This window comes from Cavia porcellus, unplaced genomic scaffold (assembly GCF_034190915.1).
Source record: "Cavia porcellus strain 051 isolate PalLab524CR breed Dunkin Hartley unplaced genomic scaffold, mCavPor4.1 scaffold_28, whole genome shotgun sequence".
Classification (NCBI taxonomy): Eukaryota; Metazoa; Chordata; class Mammalia; order Rodentia; family Caviidae; genus Cavia; species Cavia porcellus.
Window position 1 is genome coordinate 31,901,136 of NW_026947511.1, and position 13,259 is coordinate 31,914,394.

A 13,259-nucleotide genomic window follows, 5' to 3' on the forward strand; every position below is an offset into this window, starting at 1 on the left:
TGTTATCAAACTTTTGAGAGTAGAGGTTTTCGAAATAGGTGTTGATGATCCTCTGTATTTCTATTGGGTCTGTAGTGATTTCTCCTTTTTCATTTCTTATTGCATGAATTTGAGCTTTTTCTTTCCTTTTTTTAATAAGGTTGGCTAGGGGCTTATCGATTTTATTTATTCTTTCAAAGAACCAACTCTTTGATTCGTTGATTCTTTGGATTGTTTTCTTAGTCTCTATTGCATTGATTTCTGCTCTGATTCTTATAATTTCCTCTCTTCTTTTGGCTTTGGGCTTGACTTGCTCTTCTTTTTCTAGCTGTTTGAGGTGTAGCATCAAGTTATTTACTTGTATTCGTTCTGTTTTCCTGATGTGGGAACTCAGTGCAATAAATTTTCCTCTCAGAACGGCTTTCATTGCATCCCACAGATTCCGGTAAGTTGTATCTGCATTTTCATTTTCTTTTAGGTATTGTTTAATTTCTTCTTTAATTTCTTCTGTGACCCACTGATTACTCAAGAGTGTGTTATTTAGTTTCCATGTGTTTGCGGAATTTTTGCAGTATCCTTTGTCATTAATTTCTAATTTCAGAGCGCTATGATCCGATAATATGCAAGGGATGATTTCAACTCTTTTGCATTTGCTTAAATATGTTCTGTGAGCTAATATATGGTCTATTTTAGAAAATGATCCATGTACTGCTGAGAAGAATGTGTATTCTGATGTTGTTGGGTGGAACATTCTGTATATGTCTATCAAACCCATTTGTTCACAGGTGTGATTCAGTTCTGTTATTTCTTTGCTCATTTTCTGTCTGGTTGATCTGTCCCTTGGTGTCAGTGGTGTATTAAGGTCTCCTGTTACAATTGTGTTACTGATAATTTGAGTTTTCATTTCTGTTAATAATTGTTTTATATAACTGGGTGCTCTGGAGTTTGGTGCGTATATATTTAAGATAGTTATCTCTTCCTCTTGGAGTTTTCCCCTTACGAGTATGTAGTGACCTTCTTTGTCCTTTATGGTCATTGTTGGTTTAAAGTTCACGTTGTCTGCAAACAGAATGGCTACTCCTGCCTTTTTTTGGATTCCTGCTGCATGAAGAATTGTTTTCCATCCTTTGACTTTCAGTCTGTGAGTATCTTTCTGGGTTAGATGGGTTTCCTGTAAACAGCATATGGTTGGATTTTGTTTCTTGATCCATTCTGCTAGTCTGTTTCTTTTGATTGGTGCATTGAGACCATTTACATTAATGGTTATTACTGTTAAATGCTGGTTAATTGTAGGAATGTTATCTCTCTGCTGTTGCATCTTTATCTTTCGGTTCTGTTTAATTATTTGCTTTGCTTAGTGGTTTTTTCCTTTGTGTATCTAAACTGTCTTTCAATATTTTTTGCAGGGTTGGTTTGGTGTTCATGAAGTTCTTCAGCTGTTCTTTGTCATGGAAGTATCGTATTGCACCATCTATTTTGAATGATAGTTTTGCAGGATATATCAGTCTTGGTTGGAAATCATTTTGCTTTAGGATCTGGAATACTTCACTCCATGCTCTTCTTGACTTTATCGTTTGTGCTGAGAAGTCTGCTGTGATTCTGATAGGTTTTCCTTTATAAGTGATTTGTCTTTTCTCTCTGACAGCTTTTAATAATCTATTCTTGTGTTGGATTTCTGGGATGGTGACTATTATATGTCTGGGTGTAGTTTTATTTTGGTTATGACTGTTTGGAGTTCTATATGCTTCACTGATCCTGATGTCAGTTTCTGATCTCATGCTTGGGAAATTTTCAGCTATTACTTCTCTAAATATCCTCCTGACATCCTTCATGTTGTCTCCCTCTCTTTCATTAATCCCTATCATTCTTATGTTATTCTTCTTTGCATCGTCTTGCAGTTGTTGAATTGTTGTTTCCTGGTTCCTTGTTATTTTCAAAAGATCTTTCCTTTCCTGTTCACTAGCTGCAATCCTGTCTTCAAGGTCTGAAATTCTATCTTCACTTTCATTAAGGCGGTTTTTACAACTTTCAGTGGAGTTTTTTATTTCCTGTATATCTCTGTGCATCTGCATTATGTATTCTGTTTGTTTCTTATATTGCTCGTCTAGGGATTCTATCTTTTTGTTTAGTTCCTCCAATTTTTTATCTGTGTTTTCTTTAGATATATTTAGAATCTCTTTCATTTCTTTTATCATTTCTTCTTTTATCTGGGAGATTATTTCGAGTTTGAATTTCTTTAAAGCTTCCTGGAGTTGCTTGTCAATTTCAGTGGCTATTGTGTCCGATATATGAGGTGGATGGGATATATTTTCTTCTATATATATCGCTCCTAGGGTTTCTTGAGATGGGCTGGAGGTTTGAGGTTGTAATTTGGTCTTTCGTTTTGTCATTTTCCTATATTTCTGTGTTTCAAGTGTTACTTGAAAGCTTCCTCAGGATCTGTTGAAAATCCCCTTCTATGTTTGGAGCTACTGGGACTCTGGCGCCGCGCTACTCCAAGCCATTAGGCCTACAGAACCAGTGGCCCTCCTCTGCCTGCTCAGAACTCCGCAGTTCCAGACAAGCTGGGCCTCAGGGACACTGTGCGCCCACCTGCCCCTTGGAAGCTCCACAGTTCTTCAATCGCAGCCGGGTTAGGGTACTCACCACAGGCCGCAGTGCTTCAGGAACCTGTGGACCCTCCCTGGTTGCAGAGATATCCACAGTCCTCCAGACACGCAGAGAGGCCAGTGAGGGCACCCCAGATCTGCCCAGCTCCAGGGCACCCCAGATCTGCCCAGCTCCTCCTCTGCAGACCTGTGGCCAGGCGCGGCAGCTAAACAGGCTGGGCTAGGCTGGTAGTGTGGGCCAGCCCACCTATCGGGAGCTCAGCAGGTCTCCAAATGAAGCCAGGAATGGGGAGGCTGATGTGGAAGCCTTAAACCCACCTCTCTCCTTCACTGCACCTGGAAGCCTGAGGGAACTCCAGCAGTCTGGGCGCAGAAATCCAGAGTCCTCCAGACACGCAGAGAGGCCAGTGAGGGCACCCCAGATCTGCCCAGCTCCTCCTCTGCAGACCTGTGGCCAGGCGCGGCAGCTAAACAGGCTGGGCTAGGGGACCAAGCTTTTTGAAGGGAAGACAAAGGGTGAGACGGAAGCAAATTGAATTAATTCGTCTGGAGGACAATTACAGTCAGTCACACCAGGGAAGTTAGCATGGATTGACAAGGGGATGAAAAGTGCCACAGCCACTGTTGTCGGAAAGAAGAAAAGGGGAGGATAATAGTTTGCACCTCACGACCAAAGAGCTGGACGGCACACATTCACCCATCTCTGACAGTTCTGCCACAGCATCACAAAGGGGAGGAGTGGTTTTATATGGAGCACGAGGCATGTGTAGCTGTTGTAAAGGGCCCTGAGACTGCCACAGGACCCCAGTGGCCATGTGCTGAGTTGAGAGGATGACTAAAGATACTGGGGAAGATGGGTCAGCTGTAGAAAGCTGAGCATTAGAGTGGGCCAGATTAACTCTGTCCAAGGTGGCTTTAGCATCTGACATAATGCTTTTGGAGATGTGGGGGCCAGGTCATCCTTGAGAATGTCAAAGAGAGGGCCTGAATCATGAGTTCTTAGCTTAAGAGTTGAGCAGAGCTGATTACCCTTAGCAAGTAAAGTCTGAGAATCGGTTAAGTTGGTAAGATGAATAGTTTGGGGAACAATCTGTCTCTGTCTGATACAGTGACTCAATTATATGAAAAGCACTATGGTTTGTACCTTTTCGGGGCCCACCAGTCCTGCATTACAAAGGGTATCATGTAATTGAAGAAATATTTTGTGAAAGGTAGATGAGGATTCATGCACTAGAATATCATCCGTGTGATGAAGAAGAGAAGCAGAAAGATGAGCATGACTGTCTGACAGAATGGCTGCAGCTACAGACTCTTAACATAGGGGAGGACTGTTTGCCATTCCTTGTGGCAGACAACACCATTGGAAATAGTGCACAGGGGCCTGATGGTTGTTAATGTTTTAGCACTTCTCCTAGGGTGAAAAACATTGCCTGCCCTGTGTTGATCTATAGTTGCTACATCCAAAGGCCAGGCTGTGGCATTGGGCAAAAACTGAGACATCTGTACCTGTATCTGAAAGCCCTTTAAATGTTTTTCCTTCAGTAATGAGTGTCATCTCAAGATGATCTTGTTGAAAACAGTAAGTATCAGAATACTCCAAACCCTTGGATCCTCTTCCTTTATTTATGGATTTTCCAATTTTTATCAAAGGAAGAATCATCAGTGGAGCAATATGAGAGTCTAGGGTGACTTGAACACTGTGTTGAATGGTTTGAACCATAACTTTGATCTCCCCTGTATAACCAGCTTCAATGACACCAGGCACAAGCTGGAGAACTCTTAAGGTGAAACTGTGGTGACCTTGTAGGAGTCTCACTGTTCTCAAGGGCAAAGGTCCATAGACTCCAGCAGGAATAGCTTGGGGTCCCCTTTTAGGACTTAGTGTGAATCTGGAAGAGGTACTGAGGTCCAGGCTTCTGCTGTCTTTTGTTGCAGTCAGAGGTCAGAAACTTGCTTGGCAGTAGAGGGTTTGGGGCTGGGGAATTAGGGAAAGCTCCCCAACTGTTTGGTAGAGGTGGAGCAGGCCTGCTGAAAGTTTCCCAGAATAGGGTGGCCCTCCATATCAGCCTTGAATCTACACTTATGAACTCAATGATATCCTCGTCTACACTTTGGACAGATACTAGGTTTTGTTGAAAGGACAGATAGTGGCTGTGGTGCCCCTACAGGTGCAGCAGAGCAATTTCCAGCAAAATGTCCCTTGCCGCTACAGCTGAAACATGAAACCTTGTTCTTTCCCTTTCCTTTAGGTCATTGAGGAATAGCCTGAGTGTATCTGCTGCCAGAGCAGAACTGAGGGGCCAGTGTCTGCACAAAAATCACCCAAACAGTGTAGCTTGTTTTTGGTGGGCTCAGAAAGCCTCTTTACACCACTTTTTAGCATTTTTAAAGGTCAGTTATTGAACAGTTAACTTGCCAGCTTCTGTATTGTCAGTAATCTTTCCACTAGCCTGCAAGAAGCATGCCACAGATTCCTGAAGAGGCTCATCAGGATCCTGGTGAATGGATGTCACCAGGGTTTGAGGGTTGTCTCACCCTTTGAAGGAAGTTCCCTCCAAGCCTTTGTGGCAGCTATTTTATTTATTTATTTTTTTTGTCTTTTTCCTTTTTATTGGTACCGGGGATCGAACTCACGACTGCCTGCTTGCAAGGCAGGTGCTTATGCCGCTGAGCTAAATCCCCAGCCCCTATTTTAATTTGTTTTTATGCATGGAATATGAAAGTTAGTTGATTATTAGTGGCAGCAAAGGCACCTTCTCTGGTTTACATTGTCTTTTGTAATTGCCACGTTGTGAGCGGCATTGCAAGCAGCCTCATCTGCACACAACTCAAAACAATTTCTTTTCCACAATAAATAATCCCCTGGACCTAACGTTTTGTAGCTATTCCTTTCCAATCATTTGGGGCCATACCTGTTGTCCTGTGAGCTCTATAAAACCCAAGGTAAAAGGAGCTGTGGTTGCCATAGGTAGTGGTTGCTTGTTTTAGCTCCTTTCAAGTGTTAAAAGGTACAGCTTCATGAAGATGTATAATTTGTCCTGGATTATCGAGATCTTGGACTTCAACAACAGGGCAGACTTGTTGAAAACCCTCCAGGGATTCTCCTGCCCTTCTGACTTTAAGGATGATTATTTTTTGAAGGGTCCATGTCTTTGCTTGTTTCACAGCAAAATTTTTCTGAACTGAAAAAGCAGAAGTAGCCATTTGTGGTGCAGTTAAGGTTATCAGTTTTGCTTTGAGAGGCTGTGAAATGGGAAGTTGCAGCAAAACACTCCTCTAGTGGAGAAAGCTGTTGTTTACTCCTCCCAAGCTCCTTTCTTATGTGATTGAGCAAAGCTAGAGGGTTCAGACTCTGTGGGGTAGGAGCTTGTTGCTTTACTAAATCCTTTTTCTGCTCCAGCTTAGTATTAAGATAGTGCTGGGCGTCAGAGGAGATAGTCCTGTGAGTCAAGTCCTCTGTGCTCCTCTTAGTAGGCATAGGATCATTAGGACACTACCTGATCAAGTTCCACAAAGGAAAGGTAAATCACATGGCAGGCTGATGTCAGGCCCCCTCTGCTTAACAACTTGTTTGCATAGCTCATCTTGGGCCCCTTGTATTCTTGGGGCTGGAGCGACTTATTCATCTGACTGGCCTCAGGCACTCTGTGTTCTTGGGGCTGGCCTTGCTCTAACCCTGCACACATGATCAATCTTCAGCTTTAGCCACTCTCCACAGAATAGTGTTTTTTTTTTTTTTTTATTGGTACCAGCGATTGAACTCACAACTGCGTGCTTGCAGGGGAGGTACTTATGCTGCTGAGCTAAATCCCCAGCCCCTCACAAGATAGTTTTGCTTATGTTTTTGATGAGTCGAAGTCATGATTAGAAATATGTATTTTAAATAAATATTAACTTGGCTTTTTTGTATCAGGAATTGAACGCAGGACCTCACATTTGCCAGGCAGGCACTGTGTCCCTGAGCTATATATGCAGGTACAATGTTAGATTTTATAGTGTTTGATACAGTGTCACTCAATAAATGTCAGCATTGCAGGGTGTGGTGGTGCATACCTATAATCCCAGTATTTAGGAGGCTGAGGCAGGAGGATCACTGCAAGTTAAAGGACAGTCTAGGCCAGATATCAAGTTCAGGACCAGCCTGAACTACATAGCAATACCCTGTCTGAATTAAAAAACAAAACAAAACCCTCAAAAAATGCTAACATTGTTATTACAGGAGTTCTTTAGAGAAAGGCTATAGATAAAAAGATGTACGGTGGAAAGTAGAACATTTAATATCTATATAGATAAAAAATAATTATAGGTGGAGACCAAAAGGAAATGGTGACTTTAGCAAGAGAACTAAAACAGTTGATGAACTGCTGTACGTAGTGAGGCTGTGTAAGAGTGGCCATAGCTGGGTATGGTGGCGTAGGCCTGTATCGCCAGCTACTGTGGAGGATGAGGTGGGAGGTTCACAAGTTTGAGGGCAGCCTGGGCAATTTAGCCCTTGTCAAGTGAATGAATGAAGATGCAGGTCAGTGATTGAGATCTTTTTTTTTTTTTTAATTGGTACCAGGGATCGAACTCACGACTGCCTGCTTGCAAGGCAGGTGCTTATGCCACTGAGCTAAATCCCCAGCCCCAGATCTTATATAGCATTTGTGAAGCCTTGGGTTTAATCCTCAGTACATCATTGAAGAAGGGGAGGGGTGCTTATTTAGCTCAGATGAAACAGATGCATAGTAAACTAAGGCTTAGAAGGGTTCATTGGGGTATTTGATGTTAGGATGCCGGTGGTGAGCTAGGCTAGAGAGTTCCTTGGACTGATAGGAGAGAAGCCATAATAGAATGTATTTAAAATAAATGGGAGCCAAGCATGGTGGCTCATGCCTGTAATCCCAGCACTCGGGAGGCTGAGGCAGGAGGATCCTTGTGAGTTCAAGACCAGCATGGGCTACAAAGTGGGCTCAAGGCCAACTTGAATTGCATAAAGAGACCCTGTCTCCAAAAAAAAAAAAAAAAAAAAGGGAAGTATGATATAACAGAAAATATGTGGCTAGTGCTTTTGAATTCAATTATCAGTGATTTTTTAAAAAGTAAAATCATAAGCAAGAAAAATTTAAGAATATACAAAATAGGGGCCGGGAGTTTGGTGTAAGTGCCTGCTTGGCAAATATGAGATCATGAGTTTGATCCCTGGCACAAAAAAAAAAAAAAAAAAAAAAAAAAAATCCACAATATAGTTCTATTTTATATGTTTGAGCTTAAATCTAACTTTTTTTTTAGCTCTTGAGTTTTAGCCTTCATGTGTTTTGCTAATAAGCACTTAAAATATTTTCATAAACCTGGTAACTTTTTGCTATTATTTAAGCCTAAACCTGTGATTTATTCTTAATCTGCTTCTTAGTAAGCTTCTTAAATTTCAGTTCTGAGTATTTCTGTAATTATTAACATTTTTGGCCCTTTCCTCATAGCTTTAATCAGCCTTTACTATTTAGCTGGAAGAGCTACCTTCATCATGTTAGACTGTTTAAAATTCTGCCATATCTGCACTAGATGCTGATTTTACTAGTTGTGTAAAGCTCTGTGTGATGGAACTGGGATTCCTTGGTTGTCTGGTAGCAGTGCTGACTTTCCAGACTCTTCACTTGTTTCTTTTCTCCCTGCTTTGCACCACCGTGCATTGACCCCAGGGCCTTTGCACTGAACTATATCGCCTGTCCTCCCCCCACCTTTTTTTTTGGTCTTTTTTGAGACAGGGTCTCACTATGCAGTTCAGGCTGGCCTTGGGCTCACTTTGTGGCCCAGACTAGTCTCACACTTGCAGTGATCCTCCTGACTCAGCTTCCCGAGTGCTAGAGTTTTTAGGCATGCACCACCATGGCCGGCTGCCTAGTCTTTTTTTACTTTTTATTTTGAGACAGGATTTTGCTAAATTGCCCAGACTGGGTTTGAACTTGTGATCCTCCTGCTTTAGCTTCTTAGTATGCCTCAATTCTGAGTATGCACCATCACGCATGACCAATTTGTTTCTTTTTCTTTGTTTTTTTGAGACAAGATCTCACTAGTATAGTCCAAACTGGCCTTGAATTTGAGGTGATCTCCTGCATCAGGCTACCAAATGCTGGGATTGTAGGTGTGTTTAATTTTTAGATAACAATTTTAGCTCCAAGTATTTATAGACCATTTTATTGTCATTCTGCTACGAGCCAAGCCTTCACCTGGCATTAATGGTTTTTGTGACAGTGGACATGGTACCTTATGAGTGGACCATTTCAGGACCTCATAGTCTCCGGTAGAACCTTTCAAGACCTTATGTTCTAGGCTGGGTTCATGTTTAGTGAAAGAGTACATTTAAAATGTAAAAGTTAATTTCAATCTCTTATAAAATATTCTTATAAAAATTTATCAGGACCCCTTATTTACATATATAACATGTGTAGGGGGGTCCTTTGAGGCCTGCCCCTCACTGCCACAGGACTGCAGCTGCCACCTAAGCAGCTGTCGCCAGCCACTTCAAGGAGGGCTCCCTCCTGTGTACAAACCCTGTGTTGTATAGAGGTCCTGTACCACAAAGGCTCACTTTGGTGTTAAGGGCTAAAAAAAAACTTATGAGCATCTTATTTTCTTCCCCACCCCAATTTTGTGTTATTTGAATTATACATTTTATAGAAATGCGAAGTTTCCACAAAGGAAAGCAAATGTGTATTTATTAAATGTGTCGGGCACTTTTTGGTATATGTTATTGGACCTCAATACCAGCCCTGGGGCATAGGTAGTTTGATCCTTATTAGAGAAATAAAGTAGCTTTCCCCAGATCAGAAAACTAGTTAAAGGCAGGATCAGGAAAAGAATGTAGCTATTTTGACTTTTAACCCAGTGTTATTTCCACTCACTCAGAGGTGCTCTTTGTGGGGGACATTCCCACTGCTCCTCCCTCCCACTGCTGTTCCTGGGCACCCAGCCTGTCTGTCTTCCTCTGGTCACTTACAGCAGGCCAGGGGATGAGAGCTATCCCTGTCATTTTGTTGACTCTGGTTTTTAAGGAACATATTTGTGTTTCAGTCTCAGAAATGTTTACGACAGCAGAACGTCTGTCAAGTCATGTCATTAGGGAGCAGAGCACACCTAAAAACTAGGGTGCACTTTGTCTCATTCTGGAAGGATATGGGAGGAAGATATATATATATATATTTTTTTTTTTTTTTTTTTTTTTTTTTTACAACTTGACTTTTCCCTTTGAAGTTTATTAATTTTAAAACATTTAGGATCTGGGACCATAACTCAGAAAGACAGCACATGTTTAGCATGCTCAAGGCCCCAGGTTCAATCTCCAACACTGCAAAAATGAAGAATAAGAATTATACCCCCCAAATATTTTGAATATGCAGAGACAAAATTAAATGTGATAGACTTGAAGGCTTCGTGTTTTTGTCTTGTCAACACAGGTTGGAAAGACAGGATATTGTAAATGAAAATGAGAACCACGTATAATTATAAACCCACATTTAAACATAGCTGTGTGTTTCAGTGGGAAATTGTATTAGTCACTTTTCCAGACGCTGGAACAACATACTCAGCACCCACGACTTAAAGGAGAAGCGAAGGCTTGGGGGTGAAGGGAGGAGAGGCCACTGGGAAAAATATAATCAAGTTATATTATATACAGTACACATTCCCTGTGAGCAATGTGATCATTATGTATACACCTAAAATGTACCAATGACTTTAACTGATTAAAGAATAAAGGAAGAGGAAAGATTTGTTTTGGCCCCGTTTTCAGAGGATTCATTCCAAGCTTGGCTGGCTCTTAGTCGGGTGTGGCAGGAAGAAGGCAGTGCCAGAGGACCGCTGCTCATCCGATGGCAGCCAGGAAGGAGAGGGCAGAGAGGAGCAGCAGACCAGAGTCCCCCCTCCAGGGCACACCCGGTGACCACCTCCAAAGTCAGTAGATGAATCCAGTAATGAGTATAGTGCCCCAGGCTCCTGTTCCTTCCTCTGAATAAGAAAGACTTCTGGGGGCATAGCAGCTTTAAAAGCATAGCAGAAATACAGTTCTATTTCATTGGTGAGGATTGTGGATGCTGTGTTTAGCTTCCATTGATAACATATACTTTGCCCACTCTCAGAATGAATGTAAGGCAGTGCTTTAACATATAAAATAATTTTTACAGTGATAGGTCTATAATATTTTTTGGTGTACTTTTCAAGGTGTTTCGTAAGGTTTTTTTCCTACCAGCTATCTGTAGAGTTAAGTGATAGTTTATGAGCCCTAGAAATATGTTTTAAGTTTTCTGCTAGAACAAATCACCTCTCAGGAGCTCCTCTTTTCTAATTTGCATACAAAATCAGCATTCCACTTTTAAACATTAGGACTTTCTTTTAGACAGCAAGATAGATAATTAATAGCTATAGGATATTTTAGTCATGATTCTAGTAGTTATTAACCTAACATTGAATAAGGTAGGTCTTTCTTTTATTTTCTTTTTTTCCTTTGAGACAAGATTTTACTATGTGGTTTAGGCTGGTCTTGAACTCTTCATAAAGATCGTCTTGCCTCAGCCTCCTGAGTGCTGGGATTGTAGGTATGTTCCACCACACCTAGCTCAGTATCATTTTTGTTTCATTTTTTAGATGCATAAATTCTGAGCAATCTGTTCATTTAGCTAATTGGATTTCGAGAATTTTCACCATTACCAGGCGTAGAGTAGGGGGAAAGCACCCTTCTATTTTGTTGGTAAGAATGTAAATTAGTATGACTACTTTGGAAATCGGTGTGGAGATTTCTCAAAAAAACTAAAAGTAGAAATTCCATTCTACCAAGCTATGTATTCCTTTTGTAGTATCTTTCTGAGAGAATTAAAGACATCATATTACATTAAATGCATTCCTACATTTATAGCAGTATGTTTACAATAGCTAGATCTTAGAAGCGGTCCATATGTCTATCAGCAGATGAATGGATAAAGAAAATGTGGTCTTTATACACAACAGAATAATACTCTGCCGTGAAGAGGGGCACCATGAGACTGTAATGTTAAGTGAAATAAATCAGCACACAAGCTTAAACATCACATGTGAGAGGCCCAAAGAATAAATAACTTAAAAAACAAAAGAAAAGAGCGATAAGGAACAAGGCAGATCTTTTATAGACAGCATCAGAAATTTTCTAAATAGAAAGGGGGCCTAGAGATGAGAGGAGTAATTTTTTTTTTTTTTTTGGTCCCTTTGAGACAGACTCTCTGTATGGAGTTTAGGCTGGCCTTGAGCTCATTTTGTATCCCAGGCTGGTCTCAAAATTGCAGCGATCTTCGTGCCTTCCAAATGCTAGATTACAGGCGTAGGCCAGCATGCCTGGCTAGATACATTGTTTTTAATCAAGGCCTTAAATTTTGATTAAAACTAATCACTTTAAGGCCATTGTCTGCTCCAAATCCTTTTTTGGAAAAACTGCTCATTGTCAAACCAGTCAGACTTTCATGCTAGACAAGTCTGACTTCATTTTTCAGTTCAAATGAATGTGTTAATATGTGTTCCTGACACAGCGATGTTAATACATGTTTCTGAGACAGCGATCTGTTTCCTTTTTCACTGTGTTGTCCCTCCAGGATTGTCCTACCTCAGCCTCTGAGGTGCCCCTCTCCTGCCATTCTGCACCACCATACCTGGCTGTTTCTGTTTTGCAGTGCTGGGGATTAAATCCAGGGCCTTGTGCATGCTAGACAGTTGCTGTATCACTGAGCTACACCTCAGTCCCTTCTACTGATACTTAATGCTCAGTAGCTGGAGGGAGGGGAAGGAGCCTTGTCTTAGATTATTGCCTTGGTGACCCTGTCTTCCTTGTCTTTTATTGAACACTCTTGGCTTTGGCTCACAGCACTCTCTCTAACGATGAACATGGAATAAGAGTGATAAACTTTTTAGATGAAAATTGTAATGAACTTCTCCCCAACTTCAAAACACTGGAAAGTAAAACATTATAGTTCCACATTCCTAATTTCATTCTTTCCGTAAATAATGTTTCAAACAGGAAACTCTTGAATTAGTTCATGGTACTATTAGAGTGTTTTGCAGACTGGGTATGATGGTGGATGTTGGTGATTCCAGTCTGGCCAGGCTGTGACAGGATGATTGAGAGTTTAAGGTAATCCTGAACTAATAGACCCTGTCCAAAAGAAAACAAAACAAAACGTGCTTTGCAGACAAAATCTTATGGCTTGTTCTTTGCTTAGCACCATAAAAGTTTTGCACCCCAGTGGTGTGGTTATGGTAGAGATGGACAGGGGTATACCTTTCTTTATAAAGTAGGTAAAGGCATCTTTGAAAGGGAAGGCAGGGAAGAGCACTTGGGTATCTGTTACGCAAATTAGTTTTAAGAAAGACTTCAGTACAGATGGAAATTGAAGACCTGGTGTGACTATTCATTGTGGGTTATCTTTTTTTGTGTACCCCTCAGTCCTACTTTTAGCAAATACTGTGGTACTGTGAAAGACCCCTGATCTAATACTTACAGCAATCTGTATTTTATAGGCAGGGAAACTGAGGCAAGAAGGTAGAATACTTGCCTGTAGTCTATCAGTGAGAGAGGTGTTTCAGTCCAAAACTCGCAAAATGTTTTTTTCCTCCTGGGTCACACTGTTTAGTACATAGCTGGTCCATAGTAGATGCTTATTCTATATGTGATGA

The 13,259-nt window shown here is 41.2% G+C and overlaps 1 protein-coding gene across 2 annotated transcripts in view; it reads left to right on the top strand.

Moving 5' to 3' along the window:
• The window catches only part of Adk (adenosine kinase), a 500,383-nt gene that overhangs the window by 74,487 nt on the left and 412,637 nt on the right, over positions 1-13,259 (top strand). The window lies entirely within an intron of this gene.